We start from the raw sequence: 19683 nt of genomic DNA, 5'->3' as shown, positions 1-19683 counted from the left end.
TCCACATGCGGTGGAACAAACAGATGTGCCGGAATAGCTCAGTTGGGAGAGCGTTAGACTGAAGATCTAAAGGTCCCTGGTTCGATCCCGGGTTCTGGCAGCGCGATGTGGGTCTTGGAGCTAGTTGCCGGTAGCGTCTCCACCTTCATTGATGCGACGTACATCCCGGTTCCATGGTGTAATGGTTAGCACTCTGGGCTCTGAATCCAGCGATCTGAGTTCAAATCTCCGTGGGACCTGTCTCAGGCTCACTTTTGAGCCCCAAGGCACACTCCTGCTTAAAAATGTTTCTTTTGCACTTTTGCTTGTGGTGTAGTTAGCCATTTCCAGCCCCTGGCCGGTTAGCTCAGCTGGTTAGAGCATGGTGCTAATAACACCAAGGTCATGGGTTCGATCCCCATACGGGCCATGCTGTGTTTTTTCTCCCAGTGACCTCGACCTATCAAATACCCCTACATGTCTTCCATGTCCAATATCTGCCCTCTTTCATTTAGGAGGCAGTCCTACATTCCACATGCGGTGGAACAAGCAGATGTGCCGGAATAGCTCAGTTGGGAGAGCGTTAGACTGAAGATCTAAAGGTCCCTGGTTCGATCCCGGGTTCTGGCAGCGCGATGTGAGTCTTGGAGCTAGTTGCCGGTAGCGTCTCCACCTTCATTGATGCGACGTACATCCCGGTTCCATGGTGTAATGGTTAGGGCTCTGAATCCAGCGATCTGAGTTCAAATCTCAGTGGGACCTGTCTCAGGCTCACTTTTGAGCCCCAAGGCACACTCTTGCTTAAAAATGTTTCTTTTGCACTTTTGCTTGTGGTGTAATTAGCCATTTCCAGCCCTTGGCCGGTTAGCTCAGCTGGTTAGAGCGTGGTGCTAATAACACCAAGGTCATGGGTTCGATCCCCATACGGGCCATGCTGTGTTTTTTCTCCCAGTGACCTCGACCTATCAAATACCCCTACATGTCTTCCATGTCCAATATCTGCCCTCTTTCATTTAGGAGGCAGTCCTACATTCCACATGCGGTGGAACAAACAGATGTGCCGGAATAGCTCAGTTGGGAGAGCGTTAGACTGAAGATCTAAAGGTCCCTGGTTCGATCCCGGGTTCTGGCAGCGCGATGTGAGTCTTGGAGCTAGTTGCCGGTAGCGACTCCACCTTCATTGATGCGACGTACATCCCGGTTCCATGGTGTAATGGTTAGGGCTCTGAATCCAGCGATCTGAGTTCAAATCTCAGTGGGACCTGTCTCAGGCTCACTTTTGAGCCCCAAGGCACACTCCTGCTTAAAAATGTTTCTTTTGCACTTTTGCTTGTGGTCTAGCTAATCCTTTCCAGCCCTTGGCCGGTTAGCTCAGCTGGTTAGAGCGTGGTGCTAATAACGCCAAGGTCATGGGTTCGATCCCCATACGGGCCATGCTGTGTTTTTTCTCCCAGTGACCTCGACCTATCAAATACCCCTACATGTCTTCCATGTCCAATATCTGCCCTCTTTCATTTAGGAGGCAGTCCTACATTCCACATGCGGTGGAACAAACAGATGTGCCGGAATAGCTCAGTTGGGAGAGCGTTAGACTGAAGATCTAAAGGTCCCTGGTTCGATCCCGGGTTCTGGCAACGCGATGTGAGTCTTGGAGCTATTTGCCGGTAGCGTCTCCACCTTCATTGATGCGACGTACATCCCGGTTCCATGGTGTAATGGTTAGCACTCTGGGCTCTGAATCCAGCGATCTGAGTTCAAATCTCAGTGGGACCTGTCTCAGGCTCACTTTTGAGCCCCAAGGCACACTCCTGCTTAAAAATGTTTCTTTTGCACTATTGCTTGTGGTGTAGTTAGCCATTTCCAGCCCTTGGCCGGTTAGCTCAGCCGGTTAGAGCGTGGTGCTAATAACGCCAAGGTCATGGGTTCGATCCCCATACGGGCCATGCTGTGTTTTTTCTCCCAGTGACCTCGACCTATCAAATACCCCTACATGTCTTCCATGTCCAATATCTGCCCTCTTTCATTTAGGAGGCAGTCCTACATTCCACATGCGGTGGAATAAACAGATGTGCCGGAATAGCTCAGTTGGGAGAGCGTTAGACTGAAGATCTAAAGGTCCCTGGTTCGATCCCGGGTTCTGGCAGCGCGACGTGAGTCTTGGAGCTAGTTGCCGGTAGCGTCTCCACCTTCATAGATGTGACGTCCATGGTGTAATGGTTAACACTCTGGGCTTTGAATCCAGCGATCTGAGTTCAAATCTCAGTGGGACCTGTCTCAGGCTCACTTTTGAGCCCCAAGGCACACTCCTGCTTAAAAATGTTTCTTTTGCACTTTTGCTTGTGGTGTAGTTAGCCATTTCCAGCCCCTGGCCGGTTAGCTCAGCTAGTTAGAGCGTGGTGCTAATAACGCCAAGGTCATGGGTTCGATCCCCATACGGGCCATGCTGTGTTTTTTCTCCCAGTGACCTCGACCTATCAAATACCCCTACATGTCTTCCATGTCCAATATCTGCCCTCTTTCATTTAGGAGGCAGTCCTACATTCCACATGCGGTGGAACAAACAGATGTGCCGGAATAGCTCAGTTGGGAGAGCGTTAGACTGAAGATCTAAAGGTCCCTGGTTCGATCCCGGGTTCTGGCAGCGCGATGTGGGTCTTGGAGCTAGTTGCCGGTAGCGTCTCCACCTTCATTGATGCGACGTACATTCCGGTTCCATGGTGTAATGGTTAGGGCTCTGAATCCAGCGATCTGAGTTCAAATCTCAGTGGGACCTGTCTCAGGCTCACTTTTGAGCCCCAAGGCACACTCCTGCTTAAAAATGTTTCTTTTGCACTTTTGCTTGTGGTGTAGTTAGCCATATCCAGCCCTTGGCCGGTTAGCTCAGCTGGTTAGAGCGTGGTGCTAATAACGCCAAGGTCATGGGTTCGATCCCCATACGGGCCATGCTGTGTTTTTTCTCCCAGTGACCTCGACCTATCAAATACCCCTACATGTCTTCCATGTCCAATATCTGCCCTCTTTCATTTAGGAGGCAGTCCTACATTCCACATGCGGTGGAACAAACAGATGTGCCGGAATAGCTCAGTTGGGAGAGCGTTAGACTGAAGATCTAAAGGTCCCTGGTTCGATCCCGGGTTCTGGCAGCGCGATGTGAGTCTTGGAGCTAGTTGCCGGTAGCGACTCCACCTTCATTGATGCGACGTACATCCCGGTTCCATGGTGTAATGGTTAGCACTCTGGGCTCTGAATCCAGCGATCTGAGTTCAAATCTCAGTGGGACCTGTCTCAGGCTCACTTTTGAGCCCCAAGGCACACTCTTGCTTAAAAATGTTTCTTTTGCACTTTTGCTTGTGGTGTAGTTAGCCATTTCCAGCCCTTTTCCGGTTAGCTCAGCTGGTTAGAGCGTGGTGCTAATAACGCCAAGGTCATGGGTTCGATCCCCATACGGGCCATGATGTGTTTTTTCTCCCAGTGACCTCGACCTATCAAATACCCCTACATGTCTTCCATGTCCAATATCTGCCCTCTTTCATTTAGGAGGCAGTCCTACATTCCACATGCGGTGGAACAAACAGATGTGCCGGAATAGCTCAGTTGGGAGAGCGTTAGACTGAAGATCTAAAGGTCCCTGGTTCGATCCCGGGTTCTGGCAGCGCGATGTGAGTCTTGGAGCTAGTTGCCGGTAGCGTCTCCACCTTCATTGATGCGACGTACATCCCGGTTCCATGGTGTAATGGTTAGCACTCTGGGCTCTGAATCCAGCGATCTGAGTTCAAATCTCAGTGGGACCTGTCTCAGGCTCACTTTTGAGCCCCAAGGCACACTCTTGCTTAAAAATGTTTCTTTTGCACTTTTGCTTGTGGTGTAATTAGCCATTTCCAGCCCTTGGCCGGTTAGCTCAGCTGGTTAGAGCGTGGTGCTAATAACGCCAAGGTCATGGGTTCGATCCCCATACGGGCCATGCTGTGTTTTTTCTCCCAGTGACCTCGACCTATCAAATACCCCTACATGTCTTCCATGTCCAATATCTGCCCTCTTTCATTTAGGAGGCAGTCCTACATTCCACATGCGGTGGAACAAACAGATGTGCCGGAATAGCTCAGTTGGGAGAGCGTTAGACTGAAGATCTAAAGGTCCCTGGTTCGATCCCGGGTTCTGGCAGCGCGATGTGAGTCTTGGAGCTAGTTGCCGGTAGCGACTCCACCTTCATTGATGCGACGTACATCCCGGTTCCATGGTGTAATGGTTAGCACTCTGGGCTCTGAATCCAGCGATCTGAGTTCAAATCTCAGTGGGACCTGTCTCAGGCTCACTTTTGAGCCCCAAGGCACACTCTTGCTTAAAAATGTTTCTTTTGCACTTTTGCTTGTGGTGTAGTTAGCCATTTCCAGCCCTTTTCCGGTTAGCTCAGCTGGTTAGAGCGTGGTGCTAATAACGCCAAGGTCATGGGTTCGATCCCCATACGGGCCATGATGTGTTTTTTCTCCCAGTGACCTCGACCTATCAAATACCCCTACATGTCTTCCATGTCCAATATCTGCCCTCTTTCATTTAGGAGGCAGTCCTACATTCCACATGCGGTGGAACAAACAGATGTGCCGGAATAGCTCAGTTGGGAGAGCGTTAGACTGAAGATCTAAAGGTCCCTGGTTCGATCCCGGGTTCTGGCAGCGCGATGTGAGTCTTGGAGCTAGTTGCCGGTAGCGTCTCCACCTTCATTGATGCGACGTACATCCCGGTTCCATGGTGTAATGGTTAGCACTCTGGGCTCTGAATCCAGCGATCTGAGTTCAAATCTCAGTGGGACCTGTCTCAGGCTCACTTTTGAGCCCCAAGGCACACTCTTGCTTAAAAATGTTTCTTTTGCACTTTTGCTTGTGGTGTAATTAGCCATTTCCAGCCCTTGGCCGGTTAGCTCAGCTAGTTAGAGCGTGGTGCTAATAACGCCAAGGTCATGGGTTCGATCCCCATACGGGCCATGCTGTGTTTTTTCTCCCAGTGACCTCGACCTATCAAATACCCCTACATGTCTTCCATGTCCAATATCTGCCCTCTTTCATTTAGGAGGCAGTCCTACATTCCACATGCGGTGGAACAAACAGATGTGCCGGAATAGCTCAGTTGGGAGAGCGTTAGACTGAAGATCTAAAGGTCCCTGGTTCGATCCCGGGTTCTGGCAGCGCGATGTGGGTCTTGGAGCTAGTTGCCGGTAGCGTCTCCACCTTCATTGATGCGACGTACATCCCGGTTCCATGGTGTAATGGTTAGCACTCTGGGCTCTGAATCCAGCGATCTGAGTTCAAATCTCCGTGGGACCTGTCTCAGGCTCACTTTTGAGCCCCAAGGCACACTCCTGCTTAAAAATGTTTCTTTTGCACTTTTGCTTGTGGTGTAGTTAGCCATTTCCAGCCCCTGGCCGGTTAGCTCAGCTGGTTAGAGCATGGTGCTAATAACACCAAGGTCATGGGTTCGATCCCCATACGGGCCATGCTGTGTTTTTTCTCCCAGTGACCTCGACCTATCAAATACCCCTACATGTCTTCCATGTCCAATATCTGCCCTCTTTCATTTAGGAGGCAGTCCTACATTCCACATGCGGTGGAACAAGCAGATGTGCCGGAATAGCTCAGTTGGGAGAGCGTTAGACTGAAGATCTAAAGGTCCCTGGTTCGATCCCGGGTTCTGGCAGCGCGATGTGAGTCTTGGAGCTAGTTGCCGGTAGCGTCTCCACCTTCATTGATGCGACGTACATCCCGGTTCCATGGTGTAATGGTTAGGGCTCTGAATCCAGCGATCTGAGTTCAAATCTCAGTGGGACCTGTCTCAGGCTCACTTTTGAGCCCCAAGGCACACTCTTGCTTAAAAATGTTTCTTTTGCACTTTTGCTTGTGGTGTAATTAGCCATTTCCAGCCCTTGGCCGGTTAGCTCAGCTGGTTAGAGCGTGGTGCTAATAACACCAAGGTCATGGGTTCGATCCCCATACGGGCCATGCTGTGTTTTTTCTCCCAGTGACCTCGACCTATCAAATACCCCTACATGTCTTCCATGTCCAATATCTGCCCTCTTTCATTTAGGAGGCAGTCCTACATTCCACATGCGGTGGAACAAACAGATGTGCCGGAATAGCTCAGTTGGGAGAGCGTTAGACTGAAGATCTAAAGGTCCCTGGTTCGATCCCGGGTTCTGGCAGCGCGATGTGAGTCTTGGAGCTAGTTGCCGGTAGCGACTCCACCTTCATTGATGCGACGTACATCCCGGTTCCATGGTGTAATGGTTAGGGCTCTGAATCCAGCGATCTGAGTTCAAATCTCAGTGGGACCTGTCTCAGGCTCACTTTTGAGCCCCAAGGCACACTCCTGCTTAAAAATGTTTCTTTTGCACTTTTGCTTGTGGTCTAGCTAATCCTTTCCAGCCCTTGGCCGGTTAGCTCAGCTGGTTAGAGCGTGGTGCTAATAACGCCAAGGTCATGGGTTCGATCCCCATACGGGCCATGCTGTGTTTTTTCTCCCAGTGACCTCGACCTATCAAATACCCCTACATGTCTTCCATGTCCAATATCTGCCCTCTTTCATTTAGGAGGCAGTCCTACATTCCACATGCGGTGGAACAAACAGATGTGCCGGAATAGCTCAGTTGGGAGAGCGTTAGACTGAAGATCTAAAGGTCCCTGGTTCGATCCCGGGTTCTGGCAACGCGATGTGAGTCTTGGAGCTATTTGCCGGTAGCGTCTCCACCTTCATTGATGCGACGTACATCCCGGTTCCATGGTGTAATGGTTAGCACTCTGGGCTCTGAATCCAGCGATCTGAGTTCAAATCTCAGTGGGACCTGTCTCAGGCTCACTTTTGAGCCCCAAGGCACACTCCTGCTTAAAAATGTTTCTTTTGCACTATTGCTTGTGGTGTAGTTAGCCATTTCCAGCCCTTGGCCGGTTAGCTCAGCCGGTTAGAGCGTGGTGCTAATAACGCCAAGGTCATGGGTTCGATCCCCATACGGGCCATGCTGTGTTTTTTCTCCCAGTGACCTCGACCTATCAAATACCCCTACATGTCTTCCATGTCCAATATCTGCCCTCTTTCATTTAGGAGGCAGTCCTACATTCCACATGCGGTGGAATAAACAGATGTGCCGGAATAGCTCAGTTGGGAGAGCGTTAGACTGAAGATCTAAAGGTCCCTGGTTCGATCCCGGGTTCTGGCAGCGCGACGTGAGTCTTGGAGCTAGTTGCCGGTAGCGTCTCCACCTTCATAGATGTGACGTCCATGGTGTAATGGTTAACACTCTGGGCTTTGAATCCAGCGATCTGAGTTCAAATCTCAGTGGGACCTCTCTCAGGCTCACTTTTGAGCCCCAAGGCACACTCTTGCTTAAAAATGTTTCTTTTGCACTTTTGCTTGTGGTGTAGTTAGCCATTTCCAGCCCTTTTCCGGTTAGCTCAGCTGGTTAGAGCGTGGTGCTAATAACGCCAAGGTCATGGGTTCGATCCCCATACGGGCCATGATGTGTTTTTTCTCCCAGTGACCTCGACCTATCAAATACCCCTACATGTCTTCCATGTCCAATATCTGCCCTCTTTCATTTAGGAGGCAGTCCTACATTCCACATGCGGTGGAACAAACAGATGTGCCGGAATAGCTCAGTTGGGAGAGCGTTAGACTGAAAATCTAAAGGTCCCTGGTTCGATCCCGGGTTCTGGCAGCGCGATGTGAGTCTTGGAGCTAGTTGCCGGTAGCGTCTCCACCTTCATTGATGCGACGTACATCCCGGTTCCATGGTGTAATGGTTAGCACTCTGGGCTCTGAATCCAGCGATCTGAGTTCAAATCTCAGTGGGACCTGTCTCAGGCTCACTTTTGAGCCCCAAGGCACACTCTTGCTTAAAAATGTTTCTTTTGCACTTTTGCTTGTGGTGTAATTAGCCATTTCCAGCCCTTGGCCGGTTAGCTCAGCTAGTTAGAGCGTGGTGCTAATAACGCCAAGGTCATGGGTTCGATCCCCATACGGGCCATGCTGTGTTTTTTCTCCCAGTGACCTCGACCTATCAAATACCCCTACATGTCTTCCATGTCCAATATCTGCCCTCTTTCATTTAGGAGGCAGTCCTACATTCCACATGCGGTGGAACAAACAGATGTGCCGGAATAGCTCAGTTGGGAGAGCGTTAGACTGAAGATCTAAAGGTCCCTGGTTCGATCCCGGGTTCTGGCAGCGCGATGTGGGTCTTGGAGCTAGTTGCCGGTAGCGTCTCCACCTTCATTGATGCGACGTACATCCCGGTTCCATGGTGTAATGGTTAGCACTCTGGGCTCTGAATCCAGCGATCTGAGTTCAAATCTCCGTGGGACCTGTCTCAGGCTCACTTTTGAGCCCCAAGGCACACTCCTGCTTAAAAATGTTTCTTTTGCACTTTTGCTTGTGGTGTAGTTAGCCATTTCCAGCCCCTGGCCGGTTAGCTCAGCTGGTTAGAGCGTGGTGCTAATAACACCAAGGTCATGGGTTCGATCCCCATACGGGCCATGCTGTGTTTTTTCTCCCAGTGACCTCGACCTATCAAATACCCCTACATGTCTTCCATGTCCAATATCTGCCCTCTTTCATTTAGGAGGCAGTCCTACATTCCACATGCGGTGGAACAAGCAGATGTGCCGGAATAGCTCAGTTGGGAGAGCGTTAGACTGAAGATCTAAAGGTCCCTGGTTCGATCCCGGGTTCTGGCAGCGCGATGTGAGTCTTGGAGCTAGTTGCCGGTAGCGTCTCCACCTTCATTGATGCGACGTACATCCCGGTTCCATGGTGTAATGGTTAGGGCTCTGAATCCAGCGATCTGAGTTCAAATCTCAGTGGGACCTGTCTCAGGCTCACTTTTGAGCCCCAAGGCACACTCTTGCTTAAAAATGTTTCTTTTGCACTTTTGCTTGTGGTGTAATTAGCCATTTCCAGCCCTTGGCCGGTTAGCTCAGCTGGTTAGAGCGTGGTGCTAATAACACCAAGGTCATGGGTTCGATCCCCATACGGGCCATGCTGTGTTTTTTCTCCCAGTGACCTCGACCTATCAAATACCCCTACATGTCTTCCATGTCCAATATCTGCCCTCTTTCATTTAGGAGGCAGTCCTACATTCCACATGCGGTGGAACAAACAGATGTGCCGGAATAGCTCAGTTGGGAGAGCGTTAGACTGAAGATCTAAAGGTCCCTGGTTCGATCCCGGGTTCTGGCAGCGCGATGTGAGTCTTGGAGCTAGTTGCCGGTAGCGACTCCACCTTCATTGATGCGACGTACATCCCGGTTCCATGGTGTAATGGTTAGGGCTCTGAATCCAGCGATCTGAGTTCAAATCTCAGTGGGACCTGTCTCAGGCTCACTTTTGAGCCCCAAGGCACACTCCTGCTTAAAAATGTTTCTTTTGCACTTTTGCTTGTGGTCTAGCTAATCCTTTCCAGCCCTTGGCCGGTTAGCTCAGCTGGTTAGAGCGTGGTGCTAATAACGCCAAGGTCATGGGTTCGATCCCCATACGGGCCATGCTGTGTTTTTTCTCCCAGTGACCTCGACCTATCAAATACCCCTACATGTCTTCCATGTCCAATATCTGCCCTCTTTCATTTAGGAGGCAGTCCTACATTCCACATGCGGTGGAACAAACAGATGTGCCGGAATAGCTCAGTTGGGAGAGCGTTAGACTGAAGATCTAAAGGTCCCTGGTTCGATCCCGGGTTCTGGCAACGCGATGTGAGTCTTGGAGCTATTTGCCGGTAGCGTCTCCACCTTCATTGATGCGACGTACATCCCGGTTCCATGGTGTAATGGTTAGCACTCTGGGCTCTGAATCCAGCGATCTGAGTTCAAATCTCAGTGGGACCTGTCTCAGGCTCACTTTTGAGCCCCAAGGCACACTCCTGCTTAAAAATGTTTCTTTTGCACTATTGCTTGTGGTGTAGTTAGCCATTTCCAGCCCTTGGCCGGTTAGCTCTGCCGGTTAGAGCGTGGTGCTAATAACGCCGAGGTCATGGGTTCGTTCCCCATACGGGCCATGCTGTGTTTTTTCTCCCAGTGACCTCGACCTATCAAATACCCCTACATGTCTTCCATGTCCAATATCTGCCCTCTTTCATTTAGGAGGCAGTCCTACATTCCACATGCGGTGGAATAAACAGATGTGCCGGAATAGCTCAGTTGGGAGAGCGTTAGACTGAAGATCTAAAGGTCCCTGGTTCGATCCCGGGTTCTGGCAGCGCGATGTGGGTCTTGGAGCTAGTTGCCGGTAGCGTCTCCACCTTCATTGATGCGACGTACATCCCGGTTCCATGGTGTAATGGTTAGCACTCTGGGCTCTGAATCCAGCGATCTGAGTTCAAATCTCCGTGGGACCTGTCTCAGGCTCACTTTTGAGCCCCAAGGCACACTCCTGCTTAAAAATGTTTCTTTTGCACTTTTGCTTGTGGTGTAGTTAGCCATTTCCAGCCCCTGGCCGGTTAGCTCAGCTGGTTAGAGCGTGGTGCTAATAACACCAAGGTCATGGGTTCGATCCCCATACGGGCCATGCTGTGTTTTTTCTCCCAGTGACCTCGACCTATCAAATACCCCTACATGTCTTCCATGTCCAATATCTGCCCTCTTTCATTTAGGAGGCAGTCCTACATTCCACATGCGGTGGAACAAGCAGATGTGCCGGAATAGCTCAGTTGGGAGAGCGTTAGACTGAAGATCTAAAGGTCCCTGGTTCGATCCCGGGTTCTGGCAGCGCGATGTGAGTCTTGGAGCTAGTTGCCGGTAGCGTCTCCACCTTCATTGATGCGACGTACATCCCGGTTCCATGGTGTAATGGTTAGGGCTCTGAATCCAGCGATCTGAGTTCAAATCTCAGTGGGACCTGTCTCAGGCTCACTTTTGAGCCCCAAGGCACACTCTTGCTTAAAAATGTTTCTTTTGCACTTTTGCTTGTGGTGTAATTAGCCATTTCCAGCCCTTGGCCGGTTAGCTCAGCCGGTTAGAGCGTGGTGCTAATAACACCAAGGTCATGGGTTCGATCCCCATACGGGCCATGCTGTGTTTTTTCTCCCAGTGACCTCGACCTATCAAATACCCCTACATGTCTTCCATGTCCAATATCTGCCCTCTTTCATTTAGGAGGCAGTCCTACATTCCACATGCGGTGGAACAAACAGATGTGCCGGAATAGCTCAGTTGGGAGAGCGTTAGACTGAAGATCTAAAGGTCCCTGGTTCGATCCCGGGTTCTGGCAGCGCGATGTGAGTCTTGGAGCTAGTTGCCGGTAGCGACTCCACCTTCATTGATGCGACGTACATCCCGGTTCCATGGTGTAATGGTTAGGGCTCTGAATCCAGCGATCTGAGTTCAAATCTCAGTGGGACCTGTCTCAGGCTCACTTTTGAGCCCCAAGGCACACTCCTGCTTAAAAATGTTTCTTTTGCACTTTTGCTTGTGGTCTAGCTAATCCTTTCCAGCCCTTGGCCGGTTAGCTCAGCTGGTTAGAGCGTGGTGCTAATAACGCCAAGGTCATGGGTTCGATCCCCATACGGGCCATGCTGTGTTTTTTCTCCCAGTGACCTCGACCTATCAAATACCCCTACATGTCTTCCATGTCCAATATCTGCCCTCTTTCATTTAGGAGGCAGTCCTACATTCCACATGCGGTGGAACAAACAGATGTGCCGGAATAGCTCAGTTGGGAGAGCGTTAGACTGAAGATCTAAAGGTCCCTGGTTCGATCCCGGGTTCTGGCAACGCGATGTGAGTCTTGGAGCTATTTGCCGGTAGCGTCTCCACCTTCATTGATGCGACGTACATCCCGGTTCCATGGTGTAATGGTTAGCACTCTGGGCTCTGAATCCAGCGATCTGAGTTCAAATCTCAGTGGGACCTGTCTCAGGCTCACTTTTGAGCCCCAAGGCACACTCCTGCTTAAAAATGTTTCTTTTGCACTATTGCTTGTGGTGTAGTTAGCCATTTCCAGCCCTTGGCCGGTTAGCTCAGCCGGTTAGAGCGTGGTGCTAATAACGCCAAGGTCATGGGTTCGATCCCCATACGGGCCATGCTGTGTTTTTTCTCCCAGTGACCTCGACCTATCAAATACCCCTACATGTCTTCCATGTCCAATATCTGCCCTCTTTCATTTAGGAGGCAGTCCTACATTCCACATGCGGTGGAATAAACAGATGTGCCGGAATAGCTCAGTTGGGAGAGCGTTAGACTGAAGATCTAAAGGTCCCTGGTTCGATCCCGGGTTCTGGCAGCGCGACGTGAGTCTTGGAGCTAGTTGCCGGTAGCGTCTCCACCTTCATAGATGTGACGTCCATGGTGTAATGGTTAACACTCTGGGCTTTGAATCCAGCGATCTGAGTTCAAATCTCAGTGGGACCTCTCTCAGGCTCACTTTTGAGCCCCAAGGCACACTCTTGCTTAAAAATGTTTCTTTTGCACTTTTGCTTGTGGTGTAGTTAGCCATTTCCAGCCCTTTTCCGGTTAGCTCAGCTGGTTAGAGCGTGGTGCTAATAACGCCAAGGTCATGGGTTCGATCCCCATACGGGCCATGATGTGTTTTTTCTCCCAGTGACCTCGACCTATCAAATACCCCTACATGTCTTCCATGTCCAATATCTGCCCTCTTTCATTTAGGAGGCAGTCCTACATTCCACATGCGGTGGAACAAACAGATGTGCCGGAATAGCTCAGTTGGGAGAGCGTTAGACTGAAGATCTAAAGGTCCCTGGTTCGATCCCGGGTTCTGGCAGCGCGATGTGAGTCTTGGAGCTAGTTGCCGGTAGCGTCTCCACCTTCATTGATGCGACGTACATCCCGGTTCCATGGTGTAATGGTTAGCACTCTGGGCTCTGAATCCAGCGATCTGAGTTCAAATCTCAGTGGGACCTGTCTCAGGCTCACTTTTGAGCCCCAAGGCACACTCTTGCTTAAAAATGTTTCTTTTGCACTTTTGCTTGTGGTGTAATTAGCCATTTCCAGCCCTTGGCCGGTTAGCTCAGCTAGTTAGAGCGTGGTGCTAATAACGCCAAGGTCATGGGTTCGATCCCCATACGGGCCATGCTGTGTTTTTTCTCCCAGTGACCTCGACCTATCAAATACCCCTACATGTCTTCCATGTCCAATATCTGCCCTCTTTCATTTAGGAGGCAGTCCTACATTCCACATGCGGTGGAACAAACAGATGTGCCGGAATAGCTCAGTTGGGAGAGCGTTAGACTGAAGATCTAAAGGTCCCTGGTTCGATCCCGGGTTCTGGCAGCGCGATGTGGGTCTTGGAGCTAGTTGCCGGTAGCGTCTCCACCTTCATTGATGCGACGTACATCCCGGTTCCATGGTGTAATGGTTAGCACTCTGGGCTCTGAATCCAGCGATCTGAGTTCAAATCTCCGTGGGACCTGTCTCAGGCTCACTTTTGAGCCCCAAGGCACACTCCTGCTTAAAAATGTTTCTTTTGCACTTTTGCTTGTGGTGTAGTTAGCCATTTCCAGCCCCTGGCCGGTTAGCTCAGCTGGTTAGAGCGTGGTGCTAATAACACCAAGGTCATGGGTTCGATCCCCATACGGGCCATGCTGTGTTTTTTCTCCCAGTGACCTCGACCTATCAAATACCCCTACATGTCTTCCATGTCCAATATCTGCCCTCTTTCATTTAGGAGGCAGTCCTACATTCCACATGCGGTGGAACAAGCAGATGTGCCGGAATAGCTCAGTTGGGAGAGCGTTAGACTGAAGATCTAAAGGTCCCTGGTTCGATCCCGGGTTCTGGCAGCGCGATGTGAGTCTTGGAGCTAGTTGCCGGTAGCGTCTCCACCTTCATTGATGCGACGTACATCCCGGTTCCATGGTGTAATGGTTAGGGCTCTGAATCCAGCGATCTGAGTTCAAATCTCAGTGGGACCTGTCTCAGGCTCACTTTTGAGCCCCAAGGCACACTCCTGCTTAAAAATGTTTCTTTTGCACTTTTGCTTGTGGTGTAGTTAGCCATTTCCAGCCCCTGGCCGGTTAGCTCAGCTAGTTAGAGCGTGGTGCTAATAACGCCAAGGTCATGGGTTCGATCCCCATACGGGCCGTGCTGTGTTTTTTCTCCCAGTGACCTCGACCTATCAAATACCCCTACATGTCTTCCATGTCCAATATCTGCCCTCTTTCATTTAGGAGGCAGTCCTACATTCCACATGCGGTGGAACAAACAGATGTGTCGGAATAGCTCAGTTGGGAGAGCGTTAGACTGAAAATCTAAAGGTCCCTGGTTCGATCCCGGGTTCTGGCAGCGCGATGTGAGTCTTGGAGCTAGTTGCCGGTAGCGTCTCCACCTTCATTGATGCGACGTACATCCCGGTTCCATGGTGTAATGGTTAGCACTCTGGGCTCTGAATCCAGCGATCTGAGTTCAAATCTCAGTGGGACCTGTCTCAGGCTCACTTTTGAGCCCCAAGGCACACTCCTGCTTAAAAATGTTTCTTTTGCACTTTTGCTTGTGGTGTAGTTAGCCATTTCCAGCCCCTGGCCGGTTAGCTCAGCTAGTTAGAGCGTGGTGCTAATAACGCCAAGGTCATGGGTTCGATCCCCATACGGGCCATGCTGTGTTTTTTCTCCCAGTGACCTCGACCTATCAAATACCCCTACATGTCTTCCATGTCCAATATCTGCCCTCTTTCATTTAGGAGGCAGTCCTACATTCCACATGCGGTGGAACAAACAGATGTGCCGGAATAGCTCAGTTGGGAGAGCGTTAGACTGAAGATCTAAAGGTCCCTGGTTCGATCCCGGGTTCTGGCAGCGCGATGTGGGTCTTGGAGCTAGTTGCCGGTAGCGTCTCCACCTTCATTGATGCGACGTACATTCCGGTTCCATGGTGTAATGGTTAGGGCTCTGAATCCAGCGATCTGAGTTCAAATCTCAGTGGGACCTGTCTCAGGCTCACTTTTGAGCCCCAAGGCACACTCCTGCTTAAAAATGTTTCTTTTGCACTTTTGCTTGTGGTGTAGTTAGCCATATCCAGCCCTTGGCCGGTTAGCTCAGCTGGTTAGAGCGTGGTGCTAATAACGCCAAGGTCATGGGTTCGATCCCCATACGGGCCATGCTGTGTTTTTTCTCCCAGTGACCTCGACCTATCAAATACCCCTACATGTCTTCCATGTCCAATATCTGCCCTCTTTCATTTAGGAGGCAGTCCTACATTCCACATGCGGTGGAACAAACAGATGTGCCGGAATAGCTCAGTTGGGAGAGCGTTAGACTGAAGATCTAAAGGTCCCTGGTTCGATCCCGGGTTCTGGCAGCGCGATGTGAGTCTTGGAGCTAGTTGCCGGTAGCGACTCCACCGTCATTGATGCGATGTACATCCCGGTTCCATGGTGTAATGGTTAGCACTCTGGGCTCTGAATCCAGCGATCTGAGTTCAAATCTCAGTGGGACCTGTCTCAGGCTCACTTTTGAGCCCCAAGGCACACTCTTGCTTAAAAATGTTTCTTTTGCACTTTTGCTTGTGGTGTAGTTAGCCATTTCCAGCCCTTTTCCGGTTAGCTCAGCTGGTTAGAGCGTGGTGCTAATAACGCCAAGGTCATGGGTTCGATCCCCATACGGGCCATGATGTGTTTTTTCTCCCAGTGACCTCGACCTATCAAATACCCCTACATGTCTTCCATGTCCAATATCTGCCCTCTTTCATTTAGGAGGCAGTCCTACATTCCACATGCGGTGGAACAAACAGATGTGCCGGAATAGCTCAGTTGGGAGAGCGTTAGACTGAAGATCTAAAGGTCCCTGGTTCGATCCCGGGTTCTGGCAGCGCGATGTGGGTCTTGGAGCTAGTTGCCGGTAGCGTCTCCACCTTCATTGATGCGACGTACATCCCGGTTCCATGGTGTAATGGTTAGCACTCTGGGCTCTGAATCCAGCGATCTGAGTTCAAATCTCCGTGGGACCTGTCTCAGGCTCACTTTTGAGCCCCAAGGCACACTCCTGCTTAAAAATGTTTCTTTTGCACTTTTGCTTGTGGTGTAGTTAGCCATTTCCAGCCCCTGGCCGGTTAGCTCAGCTGGTTAGAGCGTGGTGCTAATAACACCAAGGTCATGGGTTCGATCCCCATACGGGCCATGCTGTGTTTTTTCTCCCAGTGACCTCGACCTATCAAATACCCCTACATGTCTTCCATGTCCAATATCTGCCCTCTTTCATTTAGGAGGCAGTCCTACATTCCACATGCGGTGGAACAAGCAGATGTGCCGGAATAGCTCAGTTGGGAGAGCGTTAGACTGAAGATCTAAAGGTCCCTGGTTCGATCCCGGGTTCTGGCAGCGCGATGTGAGTCTTGGAGCTAGTTGCCGGTAGCGTCTCCACCTTCATTGATGCGACGTACATCCCGGTTCCATGGTGTAATGGTTAGGGCTCTGAATCCAGCGATCTGAGTTCAAATCTCAGTGGGACCTGTCTCAGGCTCACTTTTGAGCCCCAAGGCACACTCTTGCTTAAAAATGTTTCTTTTGCACTTTTGCTTGTGGTGTAATTAGCCATTTCCAGCCCTTGGCCGGTTAGCTCAGCTGGTTAGAGCGTGGTGCTAATAACACCAAGGTCATGGGTTCGATCCCCATACGGGCCATGCTGTGTTTTTTCTCCCAGTGACCTCGACCTATCAAATACCCCTACATGTCTTCCATGTCCAATATCTGCCCTCTTTCATTTAGGAGGCAGTCCTACATTCCACATGCGGTGGAACAAACAGATGTGCCGGAATAGCTCAGTTGGGAGAGCGTTAGACTGAAGATCTAAAGGTCCCTGGTTCGATCCCGGGTTCTGGCAGCGCGATGTGACTCTTGGAGCTAGTTGCCGGTAGCGACTCCACCTTCATTGATGCGACGTACATCCCGGTTCCATGGTGTAATGGTTAGGGCTCTGAATCCAGCGATCTGAGTTCAAATCTCAGTGGGACCTGTCTCAGGCTCACTTTTGAGCCCCAAGGCACACTCCTGCTTAAAAATGTTTCTTTTGCACTTTTGCTTGTGGTCTAGCTAATCCTTTCCAGCCCTTGGCCGGTTAGCTCAGCTGGTTAGAGCGTGGTGCTAATAACGCCAAGGTCATGGGTTCGATCCCCATACGGGCCATGCTGTGTTTTTTCTCCCAGTGACCTCGACCTATCAAATACCCCTACATGTCTTCCATGTCCAATATCTGCCCTCTTTCATTTAGGAGGCAGTCCTACATTCCACATGCGGTGGAACATACAGATGTGCCGGAATAGCTCAGTTGGGAGAGCGTTAGACTGAAGATCTAAAGGTCCCTGGTTCGATCCCGGGTTCTGGCAACGCGATGTGAGTCTTGGAGCTATTTGCCGGTAGCGTCTCCACCTTCATTGATGCGACGTACATCCCGGTTCCATGGTGTAATGGTTAGCACTCTGGGCTCTGAATCCAGCGATCTGAGTTCAAATCTCAGTGGGACCTGTCTCAGGCTCACTTTTGAGCCCCAAGGCACACTCCTGCTTAAAAATGTTTCTTTTGCACTATTGCTTGTGGTGTAGTTAGCCATTTCCAGCCCTTGGCCGGTTAGCTCAGCCGGTTAGAGCGTGGTGCTAATAACGCCAAGGTCATGGGTTCGATCCCCATACGGGCCATGCTGTGTTTTTTCTCCCAGTGACCTCGACCTATCAAATACCCCTACATGTCTTCCATGTCCAATATCTGCCCTCTTTCATTTAGGAGGCAGTCCTACATTCCACATGCGGTGGAATAAACAGATGTGCCGGAATAGCTCAGTTGGGAGAGCGTTAGACTGAAGATCTAAAGGTCCCTGGTTCGATCCCGGGTTCTGGCAGCGCGACGTGAGTCTTGGAGCTAGTTGCCGGTAGCGTCTCCACCTTCATAGATGTGACGTCCATGGTGTAATGGTTAACACTCTGGGCTCTGAATCCAGCGATCTGAGTTCAAATCTCAGTGGGACCTCTCTCAGGCTCACTTTTGAGCCCCAAGGCACACTCTTGCTTAAAAATGTTTCTTTTGCACTTTTGCTTGTGGTGTAGTTAGCCATTTCCAGCCCTTTTCCGGTTAGCTCAGCTGGTTAGAGCGTGGTGCTAATAACGCCAAGGTCATGGGTTCGATCCCCATACGGGCCATGATGTGTTTTTTCTCCCAGTGACCTCGACCTATCAAATACCCCTACATGTCTTCCATGTCCAATATCTGCCCTCTTTCATTTAGGAGGCAGTCCTACATTCCACATGCGGTGGAACAAACAGATGTGCCGGAATAGCTCAGTTGGGAGAGCGTTAGACTGAAGATCTAAAGGTCCCTGGTTCGATCCCGGGTTCTGGCAGCGCGATGTGAGTCTTGGAGCTAGTTGCCGGTAGCGTCTCCACCTTCATTGATGCGACGTACATCCCGGTTCCATGGTGTAATGGTTAGGGCTCTGAATCCAGCGATCTGAGTTCAAATCTCAGTGGGACCTGTCTCAGGCTCACTTTTGAGCCCCAAGGCACACTCTTGCTTAAAAATGTTTCTTTTGCACTTTTGCTTGTGGTGTAATTAGCCATTTCCAGCCCTTGGCCGGTTAGCTCAGCTGGTTAGAGCGTGGTGCTAATAACACCAAGGTCATGGGTTCGATCCCCATACGGGCCATGCTGTGTTTTTTCTCCCAGTGACCTCGACCTATCAAATACCCCTACATGTCTTCCATGTCCAATATCTGCCCTCTTTCATTTAGGAGGCAGTCCTACATTCCACATGCGGTGGAACAAACAGATGTGCCGGAATAGCTCAGTTGGGAGAGCGTTAGACTGAAGATCTAAAGGTCCCTGGTTCGATCCCGGGTTCTGGCAGCGCGATGTGAGTCTTGGAGCTAGTTGCCGGTAGCGACTCCACCTTCATTGATGCGACGTACATCCCGGTTCCATGGTGTAATGGTTAGGGCTCTGAATCCAGCGATCTGAGTTCAAATCTCAGTGGGACCTGTCTCAGGCTCACTTTTGAGCCCCAAGGCACACTCCTGCTTAAAAATGTTTCTTTTGCACTTTTGCTTGTGGTCTAGCTAATCCTTTCCAGCCCTTGGCCGGTTAGCTCAGCTGGTTAGAGCGTGGTGCTAATAACACCAAGGTCATGGGTTCGATCCCCATACGGGCCATGCTGTGTTTTTTCTCCCAGTGACCTCGACCTATCAAATACCCCTACATGTCTTCCATGTCCAATATCTGCCCTCTTTCATTTAGGAGGCAGTCCTACATTCCACATGCGGTGGAACAAGCAGATGTGCCGGAATAGCTCAGTTGGGAGAGCGTTAGACTGAAGATCTAAAGGTCCCTGGTTCGATCCCGGGTTCTGGCAGCGCGATGTGAGTCTTGGAGCTAGTTGCCGGTAGCGTCTCCACCTTCATTGATGCGACGTACATCCCGGTTCCATGGTGTAATGGTTAGGGCTCTGAATCCAGCGATCTGAGTTCAAATCTCAGTGGGACCTGTCTCAGGCTCACTTTTGAGCCCCAAGGCACACTCTTGCTTAAAAATGTTTCTTTTGCACTTTTGCTTGTGGTGTAATTAGCCATTTCCAGCCCTTGGCCGGTTAGCTCAGCTGGTTAGAGCGTGGTGCTAATAACACCAAGGTCATGGGTTCGATCCCCATACGGGCCATGCTGTGTTTTTTCTCCCAGTGACCTCGACCTATCAAATACCCCTACATGTCTTCCATGTCCAATATCTGCCCTCTTTCATTTAGGAG

General features: G+C 50.6%; 86 non-coding genes across 86 annotated transcripts; all 86 read left to right on the top strand.

The window, feature by feature from the left end:
• Positions 1-27: 27 nt before the first annotated feature.
• trnaf-gaa (transfer RNA phenylalanine (anticodon GAA)) lies at positions 28-100 on the top strand. The gene has a single exon. It is a non-coding gene; the product is annotated as a tRNA-Phe (tRNA).
• Positions 101-335: 235 nt separating this feature from the next.
• trnai-aau (transfer RNA isoleucine (anticodon AAU)) lies at positions 336-409 on the top strand. Its single transcript has one exon. It is a non-coding gene; the product is annotated as a tRNA-Ile (tRNA).
• Positions 410-536: 127 nt separating this feature from the next.
• trnaf-gaa (transfer RNA phenylalanine (anticodon GAA)) lies at positions 537-609 on the top strand. Its single transcript has one exon. It is a non-coding gene; the product is annotated as a tRNA-Phe (tRNA).
• A 228-nt stretch (positions 610-837) lies between these two features.
• trnai-aau (transfer RNA isoleucine (anticodon AAU)) lies at positions 838-911 on the top strand. Its single transcript has one exon. It is a non-coding gene; the product is annotated as a tRNA-Ile (tRNA).
• A 127-nt stretch (positions 912-1038) lies between these two features.
• trnaf-gaa (transfer RNA phenylalanine (anticodon GAA)) lies at positions 1039-1111 on the top strand. Its single transcript has one exon. It is a non-coding gene; the product is annotated as a tRNA-Phe (tRNA).
• A 228-nt stretch (positions 1112-1339) lies between these two features.
• Positions 1340-1413, top strand: trnai-aau (transfer RNA isoleucine (anticodon AAU)). The gene has a single exon. It is a non-coding gene; the product is annotated as a tRNA-Ile (tRNA).
• A 127-nt stretch (positions 1414-1540) lies between these two features.
• trnaf-gaa (transfer RNA phenylalanine (anticodon GAA)) lies at positions 1541-1613 on the top strand. Its single transcript has one exon. It is a non-coding gene; the product is annotated as a tRNA-Phe (tRNA).
• A 67-nt stretch (positions 1614-1680) lies between these two features.
• trnaq-cug (transfer RNA glutamine (anticodon CUG)) lies at positions 1681-1752 on the top strand. Its single transcript has one exon. It is a non-coding gene; the product is annotated as a tRNA-Gln (tRNA).
• A 96-nt stretch (positions 1753-1848) lies between these two features.
• trnai-aau (transfer RNA isoleucine (anticodon AAU)) lies at positions 1849-1922 on the top strand. Its single transcript has one exon. It is a non-coding gene; the product is annotated as a tRNA-Ile (tRNA).
• A 127-nt stretch (positions 1923-2049) lies between these two features.
• On the top strand, positions 2050-2122 carry trnaf-gaa (transfer RNA phenylalanine (anticodon GAA)). Its single transcript has one exon. It is a non-coding gene; the product is annotated as a tRNA-Phe (tRNA).
• Positions 2123-2346: 224 nt separating this feature from the next.
• On the top strand, positions 2347-2420 carry trnai-aau (transfer RNA isoleucine (anticodon AAU)). Its single transcript has one exon. It is a non-coding gene; the product is annotated as a tRNA-Ile (tRNA).
• A 127-nt stretch (positions 2421-2547) lies between these two features.
• On the top strand, positions 2548-2620 carry trnaf-gaa (transfer RNA phenylalanine (anticodon GAA)). Its single transcript has one exon. It is a non-coding gene; the product is annotated as a tRNA-Phe (tRNA).
• Positions 2621-2848: 228 nt separating this feature from the next.
• On the top strand, positions 2849-2922 carry trnai-aau (transfer RNA isoleucine (anticodon AAU)). The gene has a single exon. It is a non-coding gene; the product is annotated as a tRNA-Ile (tRNA).
• Positions 2923-3049: 127 nt separating this feature from the next.
• trnaf-gaa (transfer RNA phenylalanine (anticodon GAA)) lies at positions 3050-3122 on the top strand. The gene has a single exon. It is a non-coding gene; the product is annotated as a tRNA-Phe (tRNA).
• A 67-nt stretch (positions 3123-3189) lies between these two features.
• Positions 3190-3261, top strand: trnaq-cug (transfer RNA glutamine (anticodon CUG)). Its single transcript has one exon. It is a non-coding gene; the product is annotated as a tRNA-Gln (tRNA).
• Positions 3262-3558: 297 nt separating this feature from the next.
• Positions 3559-3631, top strand: trnaf-gaa (transfer RNA phenylalanine (anticodon GAA)). Its single transcript has one exon. It is a non-coding gene; the product is annotated as a tRNA-Phe (tRNA).
• Positions 3632-3698: 67 nt separating this feature from the next.
• Positions 3699-3770, top strand: trnaq-cug (transfer RNA glutamine (anticodon CUG)). Its single transcript has one exon. It is a non-coding gene; the product is annotated as a tRNA-Gln (tRNA).
• A 96-nt stretch (positions 3771-3866) lies between these two features.
• trnai-aau (transfer RNA isoleucine (anticodon AAU)) lies at positions 3867-3940 on the top strand. Its single transcript has one exon. It is a non-coding gene; the product is annotated as a tRNA-Ile (tRNA).
• Positions 3941-4067: 127 nt separating this feature from the next.
• trnaf-gaa (transfer RNA phenylalanine (anticodon GAA)) lies at positions 4068-4140 on the top strand. Its single transcript has one exon. It is a non-coding gene; the product is annotated as a tRNA-Phe (tRNA).
• Positions 4141-4207: 67 nt separating this feature from the next.
• trnaq-cug (transfer RNA glutamine (anticodon CUG)) lies at positions 4208-4279 on the top strand. Its single transcript has one exon. It is a non-coding gene; the product is annotated as a tRNA-Gln (tRNA).
• Positions 4280-4576: 297 nt separating this feature from the next.
• On the top strand, positions 4577-4649 carry trnaf-gaa (transfer RNA phenylalanine (anticodon GAA)). The gene has a single exon. It is a non-coding gene; the product is annotated as a tRNA-Phe (tRNA).
• A 67-nt stretch (positions 4650-4716) lies between these two features.
• Positions 4717-4788, top strand: trnaq-cug (transfer RNA glutamine (anticodon CUG)). Its single transcript has one exon. It is a non-coding gene; the product is annotated as a tRNA-Gln (tRNA).
• Positions 4789-4884: 96 nt separating this feature from the next.
• Positions 4885-4958, top strand: trnai-aau (transfer RNA isoleucine (anticodon AAU)). Its single transcript has one exon. It is a non-coding gene; the product is annotated as a tRNA-Ile (tRNA).
• A 127-nt stretch (positions 4959-5085) lies between these two features.
• trnaf-gaa (transfer RNA phenylalanine (anticodon GAA)) lies at positions 5086-5158 on the top strand. Its single transcript has one exon. It is a non-coding gene; the product is annotated as a tRNA-Phe (tRNA).
• Positions 5159-5393: 235 nt separating this feature from the next.
• Positions 5394-5467, top strand: trnai-aau (transfer RNA isoleucine (anticodon AAU)). Its single transcript has one exon. It is a non-coding gene; the product is annotated as a tRNA-Ile (tRNA).
• Positions 5468-5594: 127 nt separating this feature from the next.
• On the top strand, positions 5595-5667 carry trnaf-gaa (transfer RNA phenylalanine (anticodon GAA)). Its single transcript has one exon. It is a non-coding gene; the product is annotated as a tRNA-Phe (tRNA).
• Positions 5668-5895: 228 nt separating this feature from the next.
• trnai-aau (transfer RNA isoleucine (anticodon AAU)) lies at positions 5896-5969 on the top strand. Its single transcript has one exon. It is a non-coding gene; the product is annotated as a tRNA-Ile (tRNA).
• Positions 5970-6096: 127 nt separating this feature from the next.
• On the top strand, positions 6097-6169 carry trnaf-gaa (transfer RNA phenylalanine (anticodon GAA)). Its single transcript has one exon. It is a non-coding gene; the product is annotated as a tRNA-Phe (tRNA).
• A 228-nt stretch (positions 6170-6397) lies between these two features.
• Positions 6398-6471, top strand: trnai-aau (transfer RNA isoleucine (anticodon AAU)). The gene has a single exon. It is a non-coding gene; the product is annotated as a tRNA-Ile (tRNA).
• A 127-nt stretch (positions 6472-6598) lies between these two features.
• On the top strand, positions 6599-6671 carry trnaf-gaa (transfer RNA phenylalanine (anticodon GAA)). Its single transcript has one exon. It is a non-coding gene; the product is annotated as a tRNA-Phe (tRNA).
• A 67-nt stretch (positions 6672-6738) lies between these two features.
• Positions 6739-6810, top strand: trnaq-cug (transfer RNA glutamine (anticodon CUG)). Its single transcript has one exon. It is a non-coding gene; the product is annotated as a tRNA-Gln (tRNA).
• Positions 6811-6906: 96 nt separating this feature from the next.
• On the top strand, positions 6907-6980 carry trnai-aau (transfer RNA isoleucine (anticodon AAU)). The gene has a single exon. It is a non-coding gene; the product is annotated as a tRNA-Ile (tRNA).
• Positions 6981-7107: 127 nt separating this feature from the next.
• trnaf-gaa (transfer RNA phenylalanine (anticodon GAA)) lies at positions 7108-7180 on the top strand. Its single transcript has one exon. It is a non-coding gene; the product is annotated as a tRNA-Phe (tRNA).
• A 425-nt stretch (positions 7181-7605) lies between these two features.
• Positions 7606-7678, top strand: trnaf-gaa (transfer RNA phenylalanine (anticodon GAA)). The gene has a single exon. It is a non-coding gene; the product is annotated as a tRNA-Phe (tRNA).
• A 67-nt stretch (positions 7679-7745) lies between these two features.
• Positions 7746-7817, top strand: trnaq-cug (transfer RNA glutamine (anticodon CUG)). Its single transcript has one exon. It is a non-coding gene; the product is annotated as a tRNA-Gln (tRNA).
• A 96-nt stretch (positions 7818-7913) lies between these two features.
• On the top strand, positions 7914-7987 carry trnai-aau (transfer RNA isoleucine (anticodon AAU)). The gene has a single exon. It is a non-coding gene; the product is annotated as a tRNA-Ile (tRNA).
• A 127-nt stretch (positions 7988-8114) lies between these two features.
• On the top strand, positions 8115-8187 carry trnaf-gaa (transfer RNA phenylalanine (anticodon GAA)). The gene has a single exon. It is a non-coding gene; the product is annotated as a tRNA-Phe (tRNA).
• A 235-nt stretch (positions 8188-8422) lies between these two features.
• Positions 8423-8496, top strand: trnai-aau (transfer RNA isoleucine (anticodon AAU)). Its single transcript has one exon. It is a non-coding gene; the product is annotated as a tRNA-Ile (tRNA).
• A 127-nt stretch (positions 8497-8623) lies between these two features.
• trnaf-gaa (transfer RNA phenylalanine (anticodon GAA)) lies at positions 8624-8696 on the top strand. The gene has a single exon. It is a non-coding gene; the product is annotated as a tRNA-Phe (tRNA).
• Positions 8697-8924: 228 nt separating this feature from the next.
• trnai-aau (transfer RNA isoleucine (anticodon AAU)) lies at positions 8925-8998 on the top strand. The gene has a single exon. It is a non-coding gene; the product is annotated as a tRNA-Ile (tRNA).
• Positions 8999-9125: 127 nt separating this feature from the next.
• On the top strand, positions 9126-9198 carry trnaf-gaa (transfer RNA phenylalanine (anticodon GAA)). Its single transcript has one exon. It is a non-coding gene; the product is annotated as a tRNA-Phe (tRNA).
• Positions 9199-9426: 228 nt separating this feature from the next.
• Positions 9427-9500, top strand: trnai-aau (transfer RNA isoleucine (anticodon AAU)). Its single transcript has one exon. It is a non-coding gene; the product is annotated as a tRNA-Ile (tRNA).
• A 127-nt stretch (positions 9501-9627) lies between these two features.
• Positions 9628-9700, top strand: trnaf-gaa (transfer RNA phenylalanine (anticodon GAA)). Its single transcript has one exon. It is a non-coding gene; the product is annotated as a tRNA-Phe (tRNA).
• A 67-nt stretch (positions 9701-9767) lies between these two features.
• trnaq-cug (transfer RNA glutamine (anticodon CUG)) lies at positions 9768-9839 on the top strand. The gene has a single exon. It is a non-coding gene; the product is annotated as a tRNA-Gln (tRNA).
• Positions 9840-10136: 297 nt separating this feature from the next.
• Positions 10137-10209, top strand: trnaf-gaa (transfer RNA phenylalanine (anticodon GAA)). Its single transcript has one exon. It is a non-coding gene; the product is annotated as a tRNA-Phe (tRNA).
• A 235-nt stretch (positions 10210-10444) lies between these two features.
• trnai-aau (transfer RNA isoleucine (anticodon AAU)) lies at positions 10445-10518 on the top strand. The gene has a single exon. It is a non-coding gene; the product is annotated as a tRNA-Ile (tRNA).
• A 127-nt stretch (positions 10519-10645) lies between these two features.
• Positions 10646-10718, top strand: trnaf-gaa (transfer RNA phenylalanine (anticodon GAA)). Its single transcript has one exon. It is a non-coding gene; the product is annotated as a tRNA-Phe (tRNA).
• Positions 10719-10946: 228 nt separating this feature from the next.
• trnai-aau (transfer RNA isoleucine (anticodon AAU)) lies at positions 10947-11020 on the top strand. Its single transcript has one exon. It is a non-coding gene; the product is annotated as a tRNA-Ile (tRNA).
• Positions 11021-11147: 127 nt separating this feature from the next.
• On the top strand, positions 11148-11220 carry trnaf-gaa (transfer RNA phenylalanine (anticodon GAA)). The gene has a single exon. It is a non-coding gene; the product is annotated as a tRNA-Phe (tRNA).
• A 228-nt stretch (positions 11221-11448) lies between these two features.
• On the top strand, positions 11449-11522 carry trnai-aau (transfer RNA isoleucine (anticodon AAU)). Its single transcript has one exon. It is a non-coding gene; the product is annotated as a tRNA-Ile (tRNA).
• Positions 11523-11649: 127 nt separating this feature from the next.
• On the top strand, positions 11650-11722 carry trnaf-gaa (transfer RNA phenylalanine (anticodon GAA)). The gene has a single exon. It is a non-coding gene; the product is annotated as a tRNA-Phe (tRNA).
• A 67-nt stretch (positions 11723-11789) lies between these two features.
• Positions 11790-11861, top strand: trnaq-cug (transfer RNA glutamine (anticodon CUG)). The gene has a single exon. It is a non-coding gene; the product is annotated as a tRNA-Gln (tRNA).
• A 96-nt stretch (positions 11862-11957) lies between these two features.
• Positions 11958-12031, top strand: trnai-aau (transfer RNA isoleucine (anticodon AAU)). The gene has a single exon. It is a non-coding gene; the product is annotated as a tRNA-Ile (tRNA).
• Positions 12032-12158: 127 nt separating this feature from the next.
• Positions 12159-12231, top strand: trnaf-gaa (transfer RNA phenylalanine (anticodon GAA)). Its single transcript has one exon. It is a non-coding gene; the product is annotated as a tRNA-Phe (tRNA).
• Positions 12232-12656: 425 nt separating this feature from the next.
• trnaf-gaa (transfer RNA phenylalanine (anticodon GAA)) lies at positions 12657-12729 on the top strand. Its single transcript has one exon. It is a non-coding gene; the product is annotated as a tRNA-Phe (tRNA).
• Positions 12730-12796: 67 nt separating this feature from the next.
• On the top strand, positions 12797-12868 carry trnaq-cug (transfer RNA glutamine (anticodon CUG)). The gene has a single exon. It is a non-coding gene; the product is annotated as a tRNA-Gln (tRNA).
• Positions 12869-12964: 96 nt separating this feature from the next.
• On the top strand, positions 12965-13038 carry trnai-aau (transfer RNA isoleucine (anticodon AAU)). The gene has a single exon. It is a non-coding gene; the product is annotated as a tRNA-Ile (tRNA).
• Positions 13039-13165: 127 nt separating this feature from the next.
• Positions 13166-13238, top strand: trnaf-gaa (transfer RNA phenylalanine (anticodon GAA)). Its single transcript has one exon. It is a non-coding gene; the product is annotated as a tRNA-Phe (tRNA).
• A 235-nt stretch (positions 13239-13473) lies between these two features.
• On the top strand, positions 13474-13547 carry trnai-aau (transfer RNA isoleucine (anticodon AAU)). The gene has a single exon. It is a non-coding gene; the product is annotated as a tRNA-Ile (tRNA).
• A 127-nt stretch (positions 13548-13674) lies between these two features.
• On the top strand, positions 13675-13747 carry trnaf-gaa (transfer RNA phenylalanine (anticodon GAA)). Its single transcript has one exon. It is a non-coding gene; the product is annotated as a tRNA-Phe (tRNA).
• Positions 13748-13975: 228 nt separating this feature from the next.
• On the top strand, positions 13976-14049 carry trnai-aau (transfer RNA isoleucine (anticodon AAU)). Its single transcript has one exon. It is a non-coding gene; the product is annotated as a tRNA-Ile (tRNA).
• Positions 14050-14176: 127 nt separating this feature from the next.
• Positions 14177-14249, top strand: trnaf-gaa (transfer RNA phenylalanine (anticodon GAA)). Its single transcript has one exon. It is a non-coding gene; the product is annotated as a tRNA-Phe (tRNA).
• Positions 14250-14316: 67 nt separating this feature from the next.
• trnaq-cug (transfer RNA glutamine (anticodon CUG)) lies at positions 14317-14388 on the top strand. Its single transcript has one exon. It is a non-coding gene; the product is annotated as a tRNA-Gln (tRNA).
• Positions 14389-14484: 96 nt separating this feature from the next.
• trnai-aau (transfer RNA isoleucine (anticodon AAU)) lies at positions 14485-14558 on the top strand. Its single transcript has one exon. It is a non-coding gene; the product is annotated as a tRNA-Ile (tRNA).
• A 127-nt stretch (positions 14559-14685) lies between these two features.
• On the top strand, positions 14686-14758 carry trnaf-gaa (transfer RNA phenylalanine (anticodon GAA)). Its single transcript has one exon. It is a non-coding gene; the product is annotated as a tRNA-Phe (tRNA).
• A 228-nt stretch (positions 14759-14986) lies between these two features.
• Positions 14987-15060, top strand: trnai-aau (transfer RNA isoleucine (anticodon AAU)). The gene has a single exon. It is a non-coding gene; the product is annotated as a tRNA-Ile (tRNA).
• Positions 15061-15187: 127 nt separating this feature from the next.
• Positions 15188-15260, top strand: trnaf-gaa (transfer RNA phenylalanine (anticodon GAA)). Its single transcript has one exon. It is a non-coding gene; the product is annotated as a tRNA-Phe (tRNA).
• A 67-nt stretch (positions 15261-15327) lies between these two features.
• trnaq-cug (transfer RNA glutamine (anticodon CUG)) lies at positions 15328-15399 on the top strand. The gene has a single exon. It is a non-coding gene; the product is annotated as a tRNA-Gln (tRNA).
• An 89-nt stretch (positions 15400-15488) lies between these two features.
• On the top strand, positions 15489-15569 carry trnai-aau (transfer RNA isoleucine (anticodon AAU)). Its single transcript has one exon. It is a non-coding gene; the product is annotated as a tRNA-Ile (tRNA).
• Positions 15570-15696: 127 nt separating this feature from the next.
• trnaf-gaa (transfer RNA phenylalanine (anticodon GAA)) lies at positions 15697-15769 on the top strand. Its single transcript has one exon. It is a non-coding gene; the product is annotated as a tRNA-Phe (tRNA).
• A 235-nt stretch (positions 15770-16004) lies between these two features.
• Positions 16005-16078, top strand: trnai-aau (transfer RNA isoleucine (anticodon AAU)). Its single transcript has one exon. It is a non-coding gene; the product is annotated as a tRNA-Ile (tRNA).
• Positions 16079-16205: 127 nt separating this feature from the next.
• trnaf-gaa (transfer RNA phenylalanine (anticodon GAA)) lies at positions 16206-16278 on the top strand. The gene has a single exon. It is a non-coding gene; the product is annotated as a tRNA-Phe (tRNA).
• A 228-nt stretch (positions 16279-16506) lies between these two features.
• Positions 16507-16580, top strand: trnai-aau (transfer RNA isoleucine (anticodon AAU)). The gene has a single exon. It is a non-coding gene; the product is annotated as a tRNA-Ile (tRNA).
• A 127-nt stretch (positions 16581-16707) lies between these two features.
• On the top strand, positions 16708-16780 carry trnaf-gaa (transfer RNA phenylalanine (anticodon GAA)). Its single transcript has one exon. It is a non-coding gene; the product is annotated as a tRNA-Phe (tRNA).
• A 228-nt stretch (positions 16781-17008) lies between these two features.
• trnai-aau (transfer RNA isoleucine (anticodon AAU)) lies at positions 17009-17082 on the top strand. The gene has a single exon. It is a non-coding gene; the product is annotated as a tRNA-Ile (tRNA).
• Positions 17083-17209: 127 nt separating this feature from the next.
• On the top strand, positions 17210-17282 carry trnaf-gaa (transfer RNA phenylalanine (anticodon GAA)). Its single transcript has one exon. It is a non-coding gene; the product is annotated as a tRNA-Phe (tRNA).
• A 67-nt stretch (positions 17283-17349) lies between these two features.
• trnaq-cug (transfer RNA glutamine (anticodon CUG)) lies at positions 17350-17421 on the top strand. The gene has a single exon. It is a non-coding gene; the product is annotated as a tRNA-Gln (tRNA).
• A 96-nt stretch (positions 17422-17517) lies between these two features.
• On the top strand, positions 17518-17591 carry trnai-aau (transfer RNA isoleucine (anticodon AAU)). Its single transcript has one exon. It is a non-coding gene; the product is annotated as a tRNA-Ile (tRNA).
• Positions 17592-17718: 127 nt separating this feature from the next.
• Positions 17719-17791, top strand: trnaf-gaa (transfer RNA phenylalanine (anticodon GAA)). Its single transcript has one exon. It is a non-coding gene; the product is annotated as a tRNA-Phe (tRNA).
• Positions 17792-18008: 217 nt separating this feature from the next.
• On the top strand, positions 18009-18089 carry trnai-aau (transfer RNA isoleucine (anticodon AAU)). Its single transcript has one exon. It is a non-coding gene; the product is annotated as a tRNA-Ile (tRNA).
• A 127-nt stretch (positions 18090-18216) lies between these two features.
• On the top strand, positions 18217-18289 carry trnaf-gaa (transfer RNA phenylalanine (anticodon GAA)). Its single transcript has one exon. It is a non-coding gene; the product is annotated as a tRNA-Phe (tRNA).
• A 228-nt stretch (positions 18290-18517) lies between these two features.
• trnai-aau (transfer RNA isoleucine (anticodon AAU)) lies at positions 18518-18591 on the top strand. Its single transcript has one exon. It is a non-coding gene; the product is annotated as a tRNA-Ile (tRNA).
• A 127-nt stretch (positions 18592-18718) lies between these two features.
• Positions 18719-18791, top strand: trnaf-gaa (transfer RNA phenylalanine (anticodon GAA)). The gene has a single exon. It is a non-coding gene; the product is annotated as a tRNA-Phe (tRNA).
• Positions 18792-19019: 228 nt separating this feature from the next.
• On the top strand, positions 19020-19093 carry trnai-aau (transfer RNA isoleucine (anticodon AAU)). Its single transcript has one exon. It is a non-coding gene; the product is annotated as a tRNA-Ile (tRNA).
• Positions 19094-19220: 127 nt separating this feature from the next.
• trnaf-gaa (transfer RNA phenylalanine (anticodon GAA)) lies at positions 19221-19293 on the top strand. Its single transcript has one exon. It is a non-coding gene; the product is annotated as a tRNA-Phe (tRNA).
• Positions 19294-19521: 228 nt separating this feature from the next.
• Positions 19522-19595, top strand: trnai-aau (transfer RNA isoleucine (anticodon AAU)). Its single transcript has one exon. It is a non-coding gene; the product is annotated as a tRNA-Ile (tRNA).
• The last annotated feature ends 88 nt before the right edge of the window (positions 19596-19683 follow it).

This window comes from Paramormyrops kingsleyae, chromosome 25 (assembly GCF_048594095.1).
Source record: "Paramormyrops kingsleyae isolate MSU_618 chromosome 25, PKINGS_0.4, whole genome shotgun sequence".
NCBI lineage: Eukaryota > Metazoa > Chordata > Actinopteri > Osteoglossiformes > Mormyridae > Paramormyrops > Paramormyrops kingsleyae.
The sequence above is the reverse complement of the archived record's forward strand: the minus strand, read 5'-3'. Positions and strand labels throughout refer to the sequence as shown.